General features: G+C 43.8%; 1 protein-coding gene and 1 pseudogene across 9 annotated transcripts in view; both read left to right on the top strand.

Moving 5' to 3' along the window:
- N4BP2 (NEDD4 binding protein 2) overlaps positions 1-16,936 on the top strand; it is a 104,332-nt gene that overhangs the window by 14,778 nt on the left and 72,618 nt on the right. For 8 of the 9 annotated variants that reach the window (XM_023224594.2, XM_023224595.2, XM_023224593.2 and 5 more), the window contains exon 2: positions 3,337-3,433. The gene's annotated coding sequence lies outside the window, so the exon portion shown is untranslated. Of the gene's footprint in view, positions 1-3,336; positions 3,434-16,697; positions 16,817-16,936 lie in introns of those variants that run through there. The other variant, XM_023224592.3, reaches the window with a different exon arrangement.
- Positions 7,166-7,264, top strand: LOC111550946 (annotated as a pseudogene).

Here is a 16,936-nt window from a genome sequence, read left to right as displayed (position 1 = left end):
CCAATAATTCCCTAATAATATACTACTTTTTGATTTTTTTTTTTTGAGATAGGGTTTTGCTCTGTCGCCCAGATTAGAGTGCAGCTGCTCGTTCATGGCTTACTGCAGCCTTGACCGCCTGGGCTCAAGCCATTCTCCTGCCTCAGCCTCCTGGAGTGGCTGGGGACTACAGGCACATAGCACCATGCCTGGCTAATTTTTGTATTTTTTGTAAAGATGTAGTCTTGCCACGTTGCCCAGGCTGGTCTTAAACTTGTGGGCTCAAGTGATCCTCCTGCCTTGGTGTCCCAAAGTGCTGGGATTGTAGGCATGTGACTTGATTCCCTGATACATGCTACTTATACTATATTCAGATATCCCGAGTTGTTCCAAAAATGTTTTTTATTGCTGTGTGGTGGGTTTTTTTTTTGTTTTGTTTTAAGAGGAAGTCTCGCTCTGTCACCCAGGATGGAGTGCAATGGCGTCATCTTCGCTCACTGCAACCTCCTCCTCCTGAGTTCAAGCAGTTCTCCTGCCTCAGCCTCCCAAATAGCTGGGATTGCAGGTGTCTGCCACCATGCCCTGCTAATTTTTGTATTTTTAGTGGAGACAGGGTTTCACCATGTTGGTCAGGCTGGTGTTTTTTTTTTTTTTTATGCCAGATTTCAGTCAAGAGCTACCCGTTGCATTTGGTTGTAATCTCTTGAGTCTATTTAAATATATAGGTAGAACTGTCTCTTCTACCCATCCACCTCCTTCTCTACTCTGCTTCTGCTTCCCTGTGGTATTGTCTCGTTAGATCTGTTGAGACGATTACATTTTGTATTGCTGCTTGTTTCCTCATGGCATAGTATTACTTCTTCCTCTATCCCCTATATTTAATTCCTGTAAACTGGGAGTTAGATCTAAAGGTGTGAGTAGACTTAGGGTAAACAGTTTTGGAAGAGTACCTCATTTAGTAATGCTATGTAGTTCCTACTGTTTCTAGTTAAGAGGCATATAATGTCAGGTCCCACTATTTTGATGCTGTATTTTGATCACCAAGCTGATGTGGTGAGAACCTGATCATTTCATTATAAAGTTATGGTTTTCTTTTTGCTTTTAGCAAGTAGTAATCTGTAGGGTGGTACTTTGACATCAGGTAAATTTTTTTATTCTTATTTTTTATTTTTTAAATTTTTTTTATTTTTATTTTTATTTTTTTTTTGAGATGGAATCTCGCTCTGTTGCTCAGGCTGGAGTGCAGTGGCTGGATCTCAGCTCACTGCAAGCTCCGCCTCCCGGATTTACGCCATTCTCCTGCCTCAGCCTCCCGAGTAGCTGGGACTACAGGCGCCCGCCACCTCGCCCAGCTAGTTTTTTGTATTTTTTAGTAGAGACGGGGTTTCACCGTGTTAGCCAGGATGGTCTCGATCTCCTGACCTTGTGATCCGCCCGTCTCAGCCTCCCAAAGTGCTGGGATTACAGGCTTGAGCCACCGCGCCCGGCCTATTTTTTATTTTTTTGAGACGGAGTTTTGCTCTTGTTGCCCAGGCTGGAGTGCAATGGTGTGATCTTGGCTAATTGCAACCTCTGCCTCCCGGGTTCAGGTGATTCTCCTGCCTCAGCCTCCCAAGTATCTGGGAATATAGGCTCCCGCCACCACGCTGAGCTAGTTTTGTATTTTTAGTAGAGACGAGGTGTCACCATGTTGGCCAGGCTGGTCTTGAACTCCTGACCTCAGGTGATCCTCCTGTCTTGGCCTCCCAAAGTGCTGGGATTATAGGTGTGAGCCACCGCCCCGGCCTCAAATTTCTTTTTTTAAAAAAATTTTTATTTTTATTTTTTAACTTTTTTGGAGATAGAGACTCACTCTGTTGCCCAGGTTGGAGTGCAGTGGCACAATCTCAGCTCACTGCAACCTCTGCCTCCCGGGTTTAAGTGATTCTCGTGCATCAGCCTTCCTGAGTAAGCCGGGACTACAGGCGTGTGCCACTATGGCTGGCTAATTTTTTTTTTTTTTTTAATTTTTTGAGATGGAGTCTCCCTCTGTCACCCAGGCTGGAGTGACACAGTCTGAGCTCACTGCAACCTCTGTCTCCTGGGTTCAGGCGATTCTCGTGCGTCAGCCTCCTGAGTAAGCTGGGACTACAGGCGTGTGCCACCATGCCTGGATAATTTTTTTTTTTGAGATGGAGTCTCACTCTGTCACCAGGCTGGAGTGCAGCGATGTGATCTTGGCTCGCTGCAACCTTAAATTCCCTGGTTCAAGCAATTCTGCTGCCTCAGCCTCCCAAGTAGCTGGGATTATAGGCACACGCTACCATGCCCAGCTAATGTTTGTATTTTTAGTAGAGATGGGGTTTCACCATGTTGGCCAGGATAGTCTTGATCTCTTGACCTCGTGATCTGCCCACCTTGGCCTCCCAATGTCCTGGAATTACAGGCGTGAGCCACCGCGCTCAGCCCACCTGGCTAATTTTTGTAGTTTTAGTAGAGATGGGGTTTCATCATGTTGCCCTGGTTGGTCTCCAACTCCTGAGCTCAGGCGATCCCTCCCTGCACCTCCCCAGGCCTCCCAAAGTAATACGACTATACTCGTGAGCTACCATGCCCGGCCCCAGATAAATTTCTTTCTTTCTTTTTTTTTTTTTTGTGGGACAGTTTTTTTTTTTGGGGACAGTCTCTGTCTGTTGCCCACGTTGGACGGCAGTGGTGCCATCTCGGCTCACCACAACCTCCGCTTCCCAAGTGATTCTCCTGTCTCAGTCTCTGTCCTGAGTAGCTGGGATTACAGGTGTGCACCAGCATACCCAACTAATTTTTATTTTTAGCAGAGATGAGGTTTCACCATGTAGGCCAGGCTGGTTTCAAACTCCTGACCTCAAGTGATCCACCCGCCTTGGCCTCCAAAGTGTTGGGATTAGAAGCGTGAGCCACTGCCGCTGGCCAGGTCAATTTCTTTATCAACTTTTCACCGAACGATTTTAGCATTCATTGATGATTCTTGATTAACTATTCAATTATGGGTTAAAAATGGTAATCAGTTTTGGGTTCTGTTGTTTCTTTTACTTTTAGTAGCTAGCCACCTTCTATAAAGATAAGGTTTCTCTCAAGTAAGGCTATTTTGTTATCTGGAATTAGTGTTCTACTTAAAGGCAGAATAATGCTTAGTTACTTTCTTTTATGCAGACATTTTCAGAGTGCAATAGCACCTCCAATGGCAGTAAGTGCAGTCTTTCTTGTCTTTTCTCTTTTGCACTTTCTCTTTGGAATATCATATATATTATATATATTATAGACATTTTTGACTTTGATTTATTTTGTGATTATAGTTTGATGTGAATTTGACTTTAATATATAATTTTCCTTTTATAGTAAGAAGACATGTTGGATAACCAGAAGAGGTGTAGAGTTTGCATGTATCAACCGTGGCCTTAATGAGCATGTTGACAGCATCGATGCTAGACAGACAGTAAGTGTTATTAAAGTTGTAGAGTATGAATATTTTACACATAAGATTTTTTTTTTTTTTTTGAAATTGGGTCTTGCTCTGTCACCTAGGCTGGAGTGCAGTGGCGCGATCTTGACTCACTTTAGCCTCAAACTGCTAGGCTCAAGTGATTCTCTCACCTCAGCCTCCCAAGTAGCTGGGACTATAGGTGCATGCCACCACACCCAGCTAATTTTTGTAGTTTTTGGTAGAGATGGTTTTTTTTTTGTTTTTATTTTTTTTTGAGACGGACTCTTGCTCTGTCGCCCAGGCCGGAGTGCAGTGGCCGGATCTCAGCTCACTGCAAGCTCCGCCTCCTGGGTTCATGCCATTCTCCTGCCTCAGCCTCCTGAGTAGCTGGGACTACAGGTGCCCGCCACCTCGCCCGGCTAGTTTTTTGTATTTTTTAGTAGAGACGGAGTTTCTCCGTGTTAGCCAGGATGGTCTCGATCTCCTGACCTCGTGATCCGCCTGTCTCGGCCTCCCAAAGTGCTGGGATTACAGGCTTGAGCCACCGCGCCCAGCCTCTCTGCTTCTTAAAGGCCAATCTTGGCTGGGTACGGTGCCTCACGCCTGTAATCCCAGCACTTTGGGAGGATGAGGCAGGCAGATCACTTGAGGCCAGGAGTTCGAGACCAGCCTGGCCAACATGGCAAAACTCTGTCTCTACTAAAAATATAAAAATTAATGGGACATGGTGGCATGCACCTATAGTCCCAGCTACTTGAGAGGCTGAGACACACGGATTGTTTGAGACTGGGAGGCAGAGGCTACAGTGAGCTGAGCTCTTGCCACTGCACTCCAGCCTGGGTGACAGAGTGAGACTCTGTCAAAAAAAAAAAAAAAAAAAAAAAAAAGCTAATCTTGCTTCTTCATATTTTACATATTGTTAGCTACCCATAAATATTTGTGTACCTGTTTTATGTGTGTTACTATGCATAGTACCATTTTGGAGTATATATCATGATCCATGTTCTCAAGAAACATTGTTAGTTGTAGATATAAACACATATAGATGGAAATATAATAAGTCAGTAACACTGACTGACTCTAAATTAAGAAAGACTAGTACTGCAATAAGTAGTTAAGGATTATAGAAAGTGCTGATGTATTATACAGAAATACACTTGGAATTAAAGATACATATTTTTCAGCAACTGGCTTTAACATTTAACAACATGTCCCAGAGGTCTGTCTAGTTTTTGCACAGCTTTTCTTTTATTTATTTATGTTTTTGAGGTGGAGTCTTGCTCTGCTGCCTAGGCTGGAGTGCAGTGGTGCGATCTTGGCTCACTGCAACCTCTGCCTCCTGGTTAAAGCGATTCTTCTGCCTTAGCCTCCCGAGTACCTGGGACTACAGGTGCACGCCACCACGCCCAGCTAATTTTTGTATTTTTAGTAGAGACGAGGTTTCACCTTATTGGCCAGGCTGGTCTAGAACTCCTGACCTCATGATTTGACTGCCTTGGCCTCCCAAAGTGCTGGGGTTATTATAGGCATGAGCCACCGCACCAGGCCTACACATCTTGTTTCTATATTCCACCTAATTTTTTTTATTACTGCATAGTATTCCAAAGGATGATTTCTGCCATAGTTTATACTGTTTTCCTAAGTGTTTAGGATGTTATAACAGATAGATAAATATTTCTCTTTTTGTTTGTTTGTTTGAGACAGGGTTTTGATTTGTTGCCCAGGCTGGAATGCAGTGCTCTGATTACTGCCTACTGCAGCCTTGGCCTCTCAGGCCCAAACAATCCTACCTCAGCCTCCTGAGCAGCTGGGACGACAGGCATGTGCCACCAGACCCAGCTGATTTTAAATTTTTCGTAGAAGTGTTTTCCCTATGTTGCCCGGGCTCATCTTGAACTCCTGGGCTTAAGCAATCCTCTTCCTTTGGCTTCCCAAAGTGTTGGAATTAGAGGTGTGAGCCATCATGCCTGCCCCTGATAGATATTTTTAAAGATTATTGGTTACTTAATTTGGTTACATTTTCTATAAAAAGTATTTTTTGGCCAGGTACAGTGGCTCCTGCCTGTAATCCCAGTACTTAGGGACACTAAGGCAGGAGGATCACTTGAGGTCAAGAGTTTGAGGCCAGCCTGGCCATCATGGTGAAACCCTGTCTCTACTAAAAGTACAAAAATTAGCCAGGTGTGGTGGCCCTCCCCTGTGGTCTCTTCTACTCGGGAGGCTGAGGCAGGAAAATCACTTGAACCTGGAAGGTGGAGGTTACATTGAGCTTAGATGGTGTCACTGCACTCCAGCTTAGGTGACAGAGGGAGACTTTGTGTCAAAAAAAAACGCAAAAATATCTTTTTTTTTGAGATGGAGTCTTGCTCTGTGGCCCAGACTGGAGTGCAGTGGCGTGATCTCGGCTCACTGCAAGCTCCGTCTCCCGAGTTCACGCCATTCTCCTGCCTCAGGACTATAGACGCATGCCGCCACTCCTGGCTAACTTTTTGTACTCTTAGTAGAGATGGGGTTTCACCATGTTAGCCAGGATGGTCTTAATCTCCTGATCTCGTGATCCACCTGCCTCGGCCTCCCAAAGTGCTGGGATTACAGGCGTGAGCCACCGCGCCTGGCCCAAACATATCTTTTTTAGTGACATACTTTTGGTATCTCATGAGATTTTACCATCTCCCTTTTTCTTATCATAGTAGTATTTTGAAATCGTCTTGTAGGTAACTTAATCCACGGGAAAGACATTGATGATACTGGTTTTTGGTAGCTTCTCTTTCTGAGGAAGTTGTTTGCTGATCGTGTTTGGGAGCATGCTGTGTTTGGGTCCTGTAACTTCCCTATATATTACATACAGATATATTTTTTTGTTTGTTTCTTTTTTGATTGTCTTAAGGAGCTAAATATTTGATTCTTAGTATCAGTTTTCTTAGGCCTATTATTCCTAGTTGATCGATATTGAATATTATGTAGAATATACATATGTGGGTCTGTGTATGTATGTATGTGTGTGTGTGTGTGTGTATATATATATATATATATTTTTTTTTTTAGAGAGTCTTGCTCTGTTGCCCAGGCTGGAGTGCAGTGGTGTAATCTCAGCTCACTGCAACCTCTGCCTCCTGGGTTCAAGCAATTCTCCTGAGTAGTTGAGACTACAGGTATGTACCACCATGCCTGGCTAATTTTTGTATTTTTAGTGGAGACAGGGTTTTACCATGTTGCCCAGGCTGGTCTTGAACTCCCAACAAGTGATCTGCCCGCCTCAGCCTCCCAGAGTGCTGGGATTACAGGCGTGAGCCATTGCGCCTGGCCAGAATATCTTTTTTATTTGTTTGTTTGAGACAGAATCTCGCTCCGTCGCCTAGTCTGGAGTGCAGTGGCGTGATCTTGGCTCACCGCAACCTCTGCCTCCTGGATTCAAGTGATTCTCCCGCCTCAGTCATCTGAGTAGTTGGAATTACAGGCACCGGCCACCACACCCTTCTAATTTTTGTATTTTTAGTAGAGATGGGGTTTCACTATGTTGACCAGGCTAGTCTCAAACTTCTATCCTGAAGTGATCCACCCACCTCAGCCTCCCAAAGTGCTAGGATTACAGGTGTGAGCCACCGCACTCGGCCACAATATCTTTTTTGATTGTTACAGAGATCTGTTATTTTCTGGATATTATTACACCGAGGTAAGTTATTCAAACTTACTTGTCCTTGTCATGTACTACATATAACAGATTTATTTATAAAATGATATGGAGTACAGCACATTTCCTAAAATTGGAATGATACAGAGAAGATGAGCATGGCCTCTGTGCAAGGATATGACACGCAGATTCGTGAAGTGTTCCATATTTTTAGCTTCAGTATTAAAACTGTATAAATATTTGTATAGCTGATAAGGTTCTTTTTAGAGAAAATACTTAAAAAAATGCAGATTGTACCTTTTTGAATTAGATTTTAAAGCTTCTGATGTTGAATATTTCTAAATGTGTGTGTGTGTGTGTGTGTATGTGTATATATATATACTTTTTTTTTTTTTTTTTTTTTGAGACAGTCTTATTGCCCAGGCTGGAATGCAGTGGCAGAATTTCAGCCTCCTGGATTTAAGAGATTCTCATGCTTCAGTGTCCCGAGTAGCTGGGACTACAGTCATGTACCACTATGACCGGCTACTTCTTGTATCTTTGTTTTTTTTTTTTTTTTTTTTTTTTGAGACGGAGTCTCTTTCTGTTGCCCAAGCTGGAGTGCAGTGGCCAGATCTCAGCTTACTGCAAGCTCCGCCTCTCAGGTTCACGCCATTCTCCTGCCTCAGCCTCACGAGTAGCTGGGACTACAGGCGCCCGCCACCTCGCCCGGCTAGTTTTTTGTATTTTTTTTAGTAGAGACAGGGTTTCACCGTGTTAGCCAGGATGGTCTCGATCTCCTGACCTCATGATCCGCCCGTCTCGGCCTCCCAAAGTGCTGGGATTACAGGCTTGAACCACCGCGCCCGGCCTACTTCTTGTATCTTTAGTAGAGACAGAGTTTCACCATGTTGGCCAGGCAGGTCTTGAACTCCTGGCCTAGGTGATGCACCTGCCTCGGCCACCCAAATTGCTGAGATTACAGGCGTGAGCCACTGTGTCCAGCCCAATATTCCTAAATATTTAATGGTTTTTTAAGTTTCTTGACTGGTGTATGGTAGCATAGCAAGCTTGGAATTAATATCTTTTTTTTAAAAAACTTTTTCTTTGAGTCAGGGTCTCGCTGTGTCACCCAGGCTGGAGTACAGTGGCATGCTCATGTCTCAGTGCAGCCTTGAGTTTGTTGGCTCAACTGATCCTCTCACCTTAGCTTCCCAAGTAGCAGGGTCTACAGGTGTGCACCGTTACGCCCAGCTAATTGTTTTGTATTTTTTTGTAGAGACGGGTTTTATAATGTTTCCCTGGCTGGTCTTGGACTCCTGGGGTCAGGCAGTTCGCCCACCTTGGCCTCCCAAAGTGCTGGGATTACAGGGATAAGCCACCTGTGCTTGGCCTCAGAATTAGTATCAATAGTAAAGTTTGTGATTTTTAGGATACTACATTTTTTTTTTTTTTTTTTTTTGAGGCAGAGTCTCACTCTGTCGACCGGGATGGAGTACTGTGGCCGGATCTCAGCTCACTGCAAGCTCCGCCTCCCGGGTTCACGCCATTCTCCTGCCTCAGCCTCCCCGAGTAGCTGGGACTACAGGCGCCCGCCACCTCGCCCGGCTAGTTTTTGTATTTTTTAGTAGAGACGGGATTTCACCGTGTTAGCCAGGATGGTCTCGATCTCCTGACCTCGTGATCCGCCCGTCTCGGCCTCCCAAAGTGCTGGGATTACAGGCTTGAGCCACCGCGCCCGGCCTACATTTTGTTTTTTTAAGAAAATCTGTAATAAAATTGTGTATCTTGAATAATGATATGGTGCTTTTCAATTTTTATTTTCTCATTTTTTTAATTGTTTAGAGAGGAGTCTCACTCTGTTGCCCAGGCTTGAGTGCAGTGGCACAATCTCAAGTGATTCTTCAACCTCAGCCTCCTGAGTAGTTGGGATTACAAGTGTGCACCACCACACTTGGCTAATTTTTGTATTTTTGGTAGAGACGGGGTTTTACCATGTTGGCCAGGCTGGTCTTGAACTCCTGACCTCAAGTGATCCTCCTACCTCGGCCTCCCAAAGTTCTGGGATTATAGGCATAAGCCACTGTGCCTGGCTTGATATAGTGCTTTTTTTTTTTTAGTATTGATGATGTGGTTTTCAGTGGGAAGGTTTTGTATTTTTTGTTTATTTATTTATTTAGAGATAGGCTCTTGCTGTGTTGCCCAGGATGGTCTTGAATTCCTGAGCTCAAATGATCCTCCTACCTTGGCCTTCCAAAATGCTGACATGTGCCCATAGACCTCGCTGCTTGGGAGGTCGAGGCAGGAGGATCGCTTAAGCATGGGTAGTTGAGGCTGCAGTAAGCTGAGATCATGCCACTGCAGTTCAGCCTGGGTGACAGAGGGAGATTGTCTCAAAAACAAAAACAAAAATCTAGAGTTGGTAAGACCTCTGCTTACCATGTTGGAATATTATGATGATAATCAGTGAGCAAGTATTTATTGATTAGATTTTACATCAGGTTAAAATTATATAATAGAGGCAGAATCATTTGAAAAATGCATATATTCATGGTATTGTTAATAATTATTTGTTTTGAGGACGGGAGCGGGGAGTATATTTGTTTTTACATTGTTCATTTGAGCCAGTCCATTCACATTTCTCCATAATATATCAAATCTTACTTATGCATTCTTATTTTCTATATCCTTTTCAAATACACTCTGTTTAGGTCAGGTATATATATGAAGAAGCTATACAAGGTTGTTTAAACTAATGTATTAATGATGAGGCTTTCATTATGAAAAAAGAAAGATATGTAATATTAGATGACAAAATAGTTAAACCCAGTGGAATAGTTAAATACAGTGGAATATGTGGGATTGAGATAAACTGGATTTATAAGTAGAACAGGTGATTGGAAGATAGTGTCAGCTATATATATATATTTACATTTATATATTTATATTTATATATATTTATATACTTTTTTTTTTTGAGTCAGAGTCTTGCTCTGTTGCCAGGCTGGAGTGCAGTGGCATGATCTCGGCTGGCTGCAACCTCTGCCTCCTAGGTTCAAGCAATTCCCCTGCCTCGTCTCCCGAGTAGCTGGGACTACAGGCGTGTGCCACCACGCCCAGCTAATTTTTTGTATTTTAGTAGAGACAGGGTTTCACCATGTTGGCCAGGCTGGTCTCCATCTCCTGACCTAGTGACCCGCCCGCTTCAGCCTCCCAAAGTGCTGGGATTACCGGCGTGAGTCACCGTGCCTGGCCTGCGTGCCTGGCCTGTATATGTTTTTATACATCATAATTTTCTTTTTTTGTTTTTTTGAGACGGAGTCTTGCCAGGCTGGAGTGCAGTGGTGCGGTCTCGGCTCACTGCAAGCTCCACCTCACGGGTTCATGCCATTCTCCTGCTTCGGCCTCCTGAGTAACTGGGACTAGAGGTGTCCGCCACCACTCCCGGGCTAATTTTTTTTTGTGTGTGTTATTAATAGAGACGGGGTTTCGCTGGTTTAGCCAGGATGGTCTCGATCTCCTGATCTCATGATCCACCCACCTTGGCCTCCCAAAGTGCTGGGATTATAGGCATGAGCCACTGTGCCCGGCCAGAATTTTCTTTAATATACTAAACATTATTTGGACCCTAAAACTGCCTATATGGTTAGATCTTTTTACATACAAATAGACAAAGTGAAAAAAAGGGAATGGAAGGGATATATAGCTTGCAAACTGGAGGAAGTATAGCGGGAAGTCCATGATTCACCTTTAATTTATAATAATGATTTTTTCCTGATTATGAAAAAAATGCATTTATTATGGTTTATGTGGAAAATGCAAAAGTAGCATATAAAAAAGTGTATAAAAAAACAAAATCACCTATGATTCTATTACCCAGAGATTTCTTTTCTGGTCTAATCTAATTCAGTCCCTTTTTTGTGTCTGGGTGGATTATATTTAGTTGAGTGTCTTGCTTTCATTTCTAACATTCTCTTTTAAAAAACTACAGTGAAGGCCAGGTGAGGTGGCTCACGCCTGTAATCCCAGCACTTTGGGAGGCTGAGGTGGGTGGATTACCTAAGGTCAGGAGTTCAAGACCAACCTGACCAACATGGTGAAGCCCTGTCTCTACTAAATATATAAACATTAGCAGGGCGTGGTGCTGCATGCCTGTAATTCCTGCTACTAGGGAGGCTGAGGCAGGAGGATTGCTTGAACGCGGGAGCTGGAGGTTGCAGTGAGCCGAGATTGTGCCATTGTACTCCAGCCCAGGTGACAGTGTGAGACTCCGTCTCAAAAAGAAAAAACAAAACCAAAAAACTACAGTTAAATATTATCCAAAACAGGCTGGGCACAGTGGCTCATGCCTTTAATCCCAGCATTTTGGGAGGCTGAGACAGGTGGATTACCTGAGGTCAGGAGTTCAAGACCAGCCTGGCCAATGTAGCGAAACCCCATCGCTCCTAAAAAATACAAAAATAAGGCTGCGTGCAGTGGCTCACTCCTGTAATCCCATCACTTTGGGAGGCCGAGGTGGGTGGATCACCTGAGGTTGGGAGTTTGAGACCAGCCTGACCAACATTGCTGATGGAAGCTGAAATTGGTGCAGCTGCTTTGGAAAACCATCTGGCAGTTCCTCAAAAGGTTAAACATGGAGTTACCATATGAACTAGCAATTCCACTCTTAGATATATACGTAAGAGATATGAAAACGTGTCCACACAAAACTCTTATACAAATGTTCATAGCAACATTATTCACTATAGCCAAAAAGTAGAAACAACCCAAATGTCCCTCACTTGATGCATGTATACATAAAATGTGTTATATCTGTACCATGCAATATTTCCTAGCAATATCAGTGAAGTACCAATACAGGCTACAACATGGATGAACCTGGAAAACATGCCAAGCGAAAGGAGCCAGTCACAAAAGGCCATGTTTTATATTATAAAATTCTGTTCATATAAATGCCTAGAATAGGTAAACCTGTAGAGACAAAAGTAGATTCGTGGTTGCCAGGGGATAGGAGAGGGAGGAATGGGAATGGTTGCTAATGGGTTGCGGGGTTTCTTCTTGAGATAATAGAAATGTTCTGGAATTCGTGGTGATGGTTGTACAACTCAATGTACTGAAAATCACTGAATTGTACACTTTGAAATGGTGAATTTTATGGTTTGCATATTATATTTTAATAAAGCTGGTATAAATAGAAATTTGGGAGCTCCCACACTTAAAACTAATCCATGATATTACCTTTGATATGGATGGTAGTGGTGAAGGTGATGATTTTAAATGTATTTTGAATTTATTATTCATTCATTCATTTAGACAGAGTCTCATTCTGTCACCCAGACTGGAGTGCAGTGGCATGATCTCAGCTCACCGCAGCCTCCCCTTCCTGGGTTCTTCTGCCTCAGCCTCCTGAGTAGATGGGATTACAGGCATGTGCCACCACTCCCAACTAATTTTTGTACTTTTAGTAGAGACAGGGTTTCGCCATGTTGCCCAGACTGGTCTTGAACCCCTGACCTCAGGTAATCCATCTGCCTTGGCCTCCCAAAGTGCTGGGATTACAGGCGTGAGCCACCATGCCTGGCTTATTTTGAATATACAACTGGTAGGAATTGCTGAGTGATTAGGTGTGAGGGAAAGAATAGGCAGAAATGACTATTAGTTTTTGGCTTCAACAAGTAGAAATTGCCATTAGCTGAGATTGCAATTACTGTAGATAGGGCAGGGTGGCAGTGGAGAATCAGGTCACTTTTAGACATGCCTGGTTTGAGATTTTTTATTTTTTTTCCTCTGAGGTGGAGTCTTGGTCTTTTGCAGTGGCGCAATCTCAGCTAACTGCAACCTCCTTCTCCTGGGGTCAAGCGATTCTCCTGGCTCAGCCTCACAAATAGCTGGGATTACAGGCATGCGCCTCCACGCCCAGCTAATTTTTTTTTTTTTTTGAGACGGAGTTTTGCTCTTGTTGCCTAGGCTGGAGTGCAATGGCGCAATCTCGGCTCACTGCAACCTCTGCCTCCTGGGTTCAAGCAGTTCTCCTGCCTCAGCCTCCCGAGTACCTGGGATTACAGGCATGCGTCACCACACCTGGCTAATTTTGTATTTTTAGGAGAGATGGGGTTTCTCCATGTTGGTCAGGCTGGTCTCGAACTCCCAACCTCAGGTGATCCACCCGCCTCGGCCTCCCAAAGTGCTGGGATTACAGGTGTGAGCTACCGCGCCCAGCCTTTTTTTTTTTTTTTTTTTTTTTTTTTTGAGACAAAGTCTCTCTCTGTTGCCAGGCTGGAGTGCAGTGGCATGATTTCAGCTCACTGCAACCTCCGCCTCCCGGGTTCAAGCAATTCTCCTGCCTCAGCCATGCAGGTAGCTAGGATTACAGACATGTGCCTCCATGCCCAGCTAATTTTTATATTTATTTTTATTTTTATTTTTTTATTTTTGTATTTTTTATTTATTTATTTATTTTTTGAGACGGAGTCTCGCTCTGTTGCCGAGGCTGGAGTGCAGTGGCCGGATCTTGGCTCACTGCAAGCTCCGCCTCCCTGGTTTATGCCATTATCCTGGCTCAGCCTCCCCAGTAGCTGGGACTACAGGCGCCCGCCACCTCGCCCGGCTAGTTTTTTTGTATTTTTTAGTAGAGACGGGGTTTCACCAGGTTAGCCAGGATGGTCTCGATCTCCTGACCTCGTGATCCGCCCGTCTCGGCCTCCCAAAGTGCTAGGATTACAGGCTTGAGCCACTGCGCTCGGCCTATTTTTTTATTTTTTTGAGACAGAGTCTCTCTCTGTCACCAGGCTGGAGTGCAGTGGCATGATCTTGGCTCACTGCAACCTCCGCCTCCCGGGTTTCAGCGATTCTCCTGCCTCAGCCTCCTGAGTAGCTGGGCCACCATGCCCGGCTAATTTTATATTTTTTGTAGAGACGGGATTTCTTCATGTTGGTGAGGCTGATCTCGAACTCCCAACCTCAGGTGATCTGCCTGCCTTGGACTCGTAAAGTGTCAGGATTACAGGCGTGAGCCACAGCGCCCGGCCTTTTTTATTTTTATTTTTATGTTTTTTTATTTTTTATTTTTTATTTTTTTGAGATGGAGTCTTGCTCTGTCGCCTAGGCTGGAATGCAGTGGTACAATTTCAACTCACTGCCACCTCTGCCTCTCAGGTTCAAGCGATTCTCCTGCCTCAGCCTCCCGAGTAGCTGGGATTACAGGCACCCACCACCACGCCCAGCTAATTTTTATGTTTTTAGTAGAGACGGGGTTTCACTGTGTTGGCCAGGCTGGTCTCAAACTTCTGACCTCATGATCCACCTGCCTCGGCCTCCCAAAGTGCTGGGATTACAAGCATGAGCCACCGCACCCAGCTAATTTATGTTTTTAATAGAGACGGGGTTTCGCCATGTTGACGAGGCTGGTCTTAACCTCAGGCAATCTGCCCGCCTCAGCCACCCAAAGTGCTGGGATTACAGGCCTGAGTCACCTCGCCCAGCCTGAGATGTTTTTTAGATACACAACGTAGAGATGTTCAGTGAATAGTTTGATGTGGGTCTAGAGTCAGAGAAGAGTTGCTGGCTGAAGATGTAAATTTGTTAGCATGTTGATAGGATTTATTTTGTATTGTTTTTCTTAAGAGATGGGGTCTCACTCTGTCACCAAGGCTGGAGTTCAGTGGCACAATCATAGCTCAGTGCAGCCTCTAACTTCTGGTGTCAAGTGATCCTCCTCCCTCAGCTTACAGAGTCGCTGGAATTACAGGCATGCCACCATGCCTGGCTAATTTTTAAATTTTTTGTAGAGGGAAAAGAACAGGCCCTAGGACTGAGCTCTGGAACACTCCATTGTTTCCAAGTTGAGAGATGCGAAAATCTTGAGAGTGGCAATGTCCTCAGGAGAAGAAAGCTGATTCTTGGGGGAGAGATTCATCAGCTGTGTAGATGCTGCTGATAGGTCTAGCAAGACAAGAACTGAGAACTGATCATTTGATTTAATTTTATTTTCTAATTGTTCTTGGTATAAAGAAGTATAATCTAGCCAAGTATGCTGCTTGACACCTGTAATCTCAGCACTTTGGGAGGCTGAGGCAGGAGGAATATTTTAGGCCAGGAGTTTTTTTATTTTTAGATGGAATTTTGCTCTTATTACCCAGGCCTGGAGTGCAATGACTTGATCTCAGCTCACTGCAACCTCTGCCTGCTGGATTCAAGCAATCCTCCTGCCTCAGCTCCCGAGTAGCTGGAATTGCAGGCGCCTGCCAACATGCTGAGCTAATGTTTGTATTTTTAGTAGAGACAGGGTTTCACCATGTTAGCCAGGATGGTCTCCATCTCCTGACTTTGTGATCCACCCACCTCGGCCTCCCAAAGTGCTGGGATTACAGGCGTGAGCCACTGCACCCGGCCCTGGTAGGCGTTTTCTTAAACTTGTATATCAATTTGGGGAAGAATTGACATATTTACTGTGTTGTCTTCCCGTCTTTGAACATTTCTTTCATAGTTTTCAGCATATTAAGTTTTGTACTTGTTTTCTTAGATTTATACCTACGTACTGAAATATAGGAAGTCCTCACATAACATCATCAATAGGTTTTTGGAAACTGATTTTAAGTGAAACTACATATATCAGGTCCTTGAACAGTACTTTCGTTCAATGTCATTCTGTTATGTTGATAAGGAAAAAAATTGGTTATGTATTATTTTGCTTAAAGTTGTAGTTTATAGCCAAGAGTGGTGACTCACGCCTGTAATCTCAGCACTTCGAGAGGCTGAGGCAGGCTGATTACCTGAGGTTAGGAGTTCAAGACCAGCCTGGTCAACATGGTGAAACCCCATCTCTACTAAAAATACAAAAATTAGCTGGGTGTGGTGGCATGTGCCTGTAAACCCAGCTACTCAGGAGGCTGAGGCAGGAGAATCGTTGAACCCAGGAGGTGGAGGTTGCAGTGAGCCAAGATCACGTCATTGCACTCCAGCCTGGGCAACAGAGTGAGACTCAGTCTCAAAAAAAAAGTTGTAGTTTACAAAATCCTATTGATGACAATAAGCGAGGACTTAGTGTATTTCTGTTTTTTTTTTTTTTTTTAGCAATTGTGAAGGGTATTGTTTCTTTAATTTCAGTGTCCATGTGTTTTTTGCTAGTATGTATTTTTTGCTAGTATGTATAAATGCAGTTGCTTTTATATGTTTATCTTGTATCTTGCACCCTTGTTAAACTCACTTTCTTGTTGGAGATTTTGTAGATTACTTGGGATTTTCTATAATACACAGATAACCATGTTATCTGCAAATAGGGACACTTACTTCTTCTTCCCTAATCTGTGTATGTTTTCTTTTTCTTATTTCATGGGCTATAACTTCAGCATTATTTTGAATAAAATTGGTGAGAACAGACATCTTGCCTTTTTCCTGATGCTAGGAGGAAAGCGTTTAGTATTTCATTACGAATACAATGTTAGCTGTAGGTTTTTGTAGGTCCTCTTATCAGGTTGAGAATATTTTTGTTCCTATTTTTCTGGTAGTTACCATGAATGGTATTGAATTTTGTCATTATTTTCTGCATTGATTAATATGATTCTTTCACCCATTAAGATGGTGGATTATACTGATTTTTGAATATGGAACTAGCCTTGCCTTCCTGTAATAAACCCCATTTCATTATAGTATACAATTCTTTTTTAGGGTGTTGCTGTTGCTCAGGCTGCAGTGTAGTGGTGTGATCATGGCTTACTGAAGCCTCAATCATCTGGGCCTAAGTGATCCTTTTACCTCACTCTGCCCCCCAGTACCTGGGAGCACAGGTACGTACCACTATGCTTGGCTAATTTTAAAATTTTTTGTAGAGTTGAGGTGTCACTCTGTTGCCCAGGCTGGTCCTGAACTGCTGGGCTCAAGCAATCCTCCCAACTCAGCCTCCTAAA

The sequence above is a fragment of the Piliocolobus tephrosceles genome, chromosome 3 (assembly GCF_002776525.5).
Source record: "Piliocolobus tephrosceles isolate RC106 chromosome 3, ASM277652v3, whole genome shotgun sequence".
In the NCBI taxonomy this organism is placed as follows: domain Eukaryota; kingdom Metazoa; phylum Chordata; class Mammalia; order Primates; family Cercopithecidae; genus Piliocolobus; species Piliocolobus tephrosceles.
The sequence above is the reverse complement of the archived record's forward strand: the minus strand, read 5'-3'. Positions and strand labels throughout refer to the sequence as shown.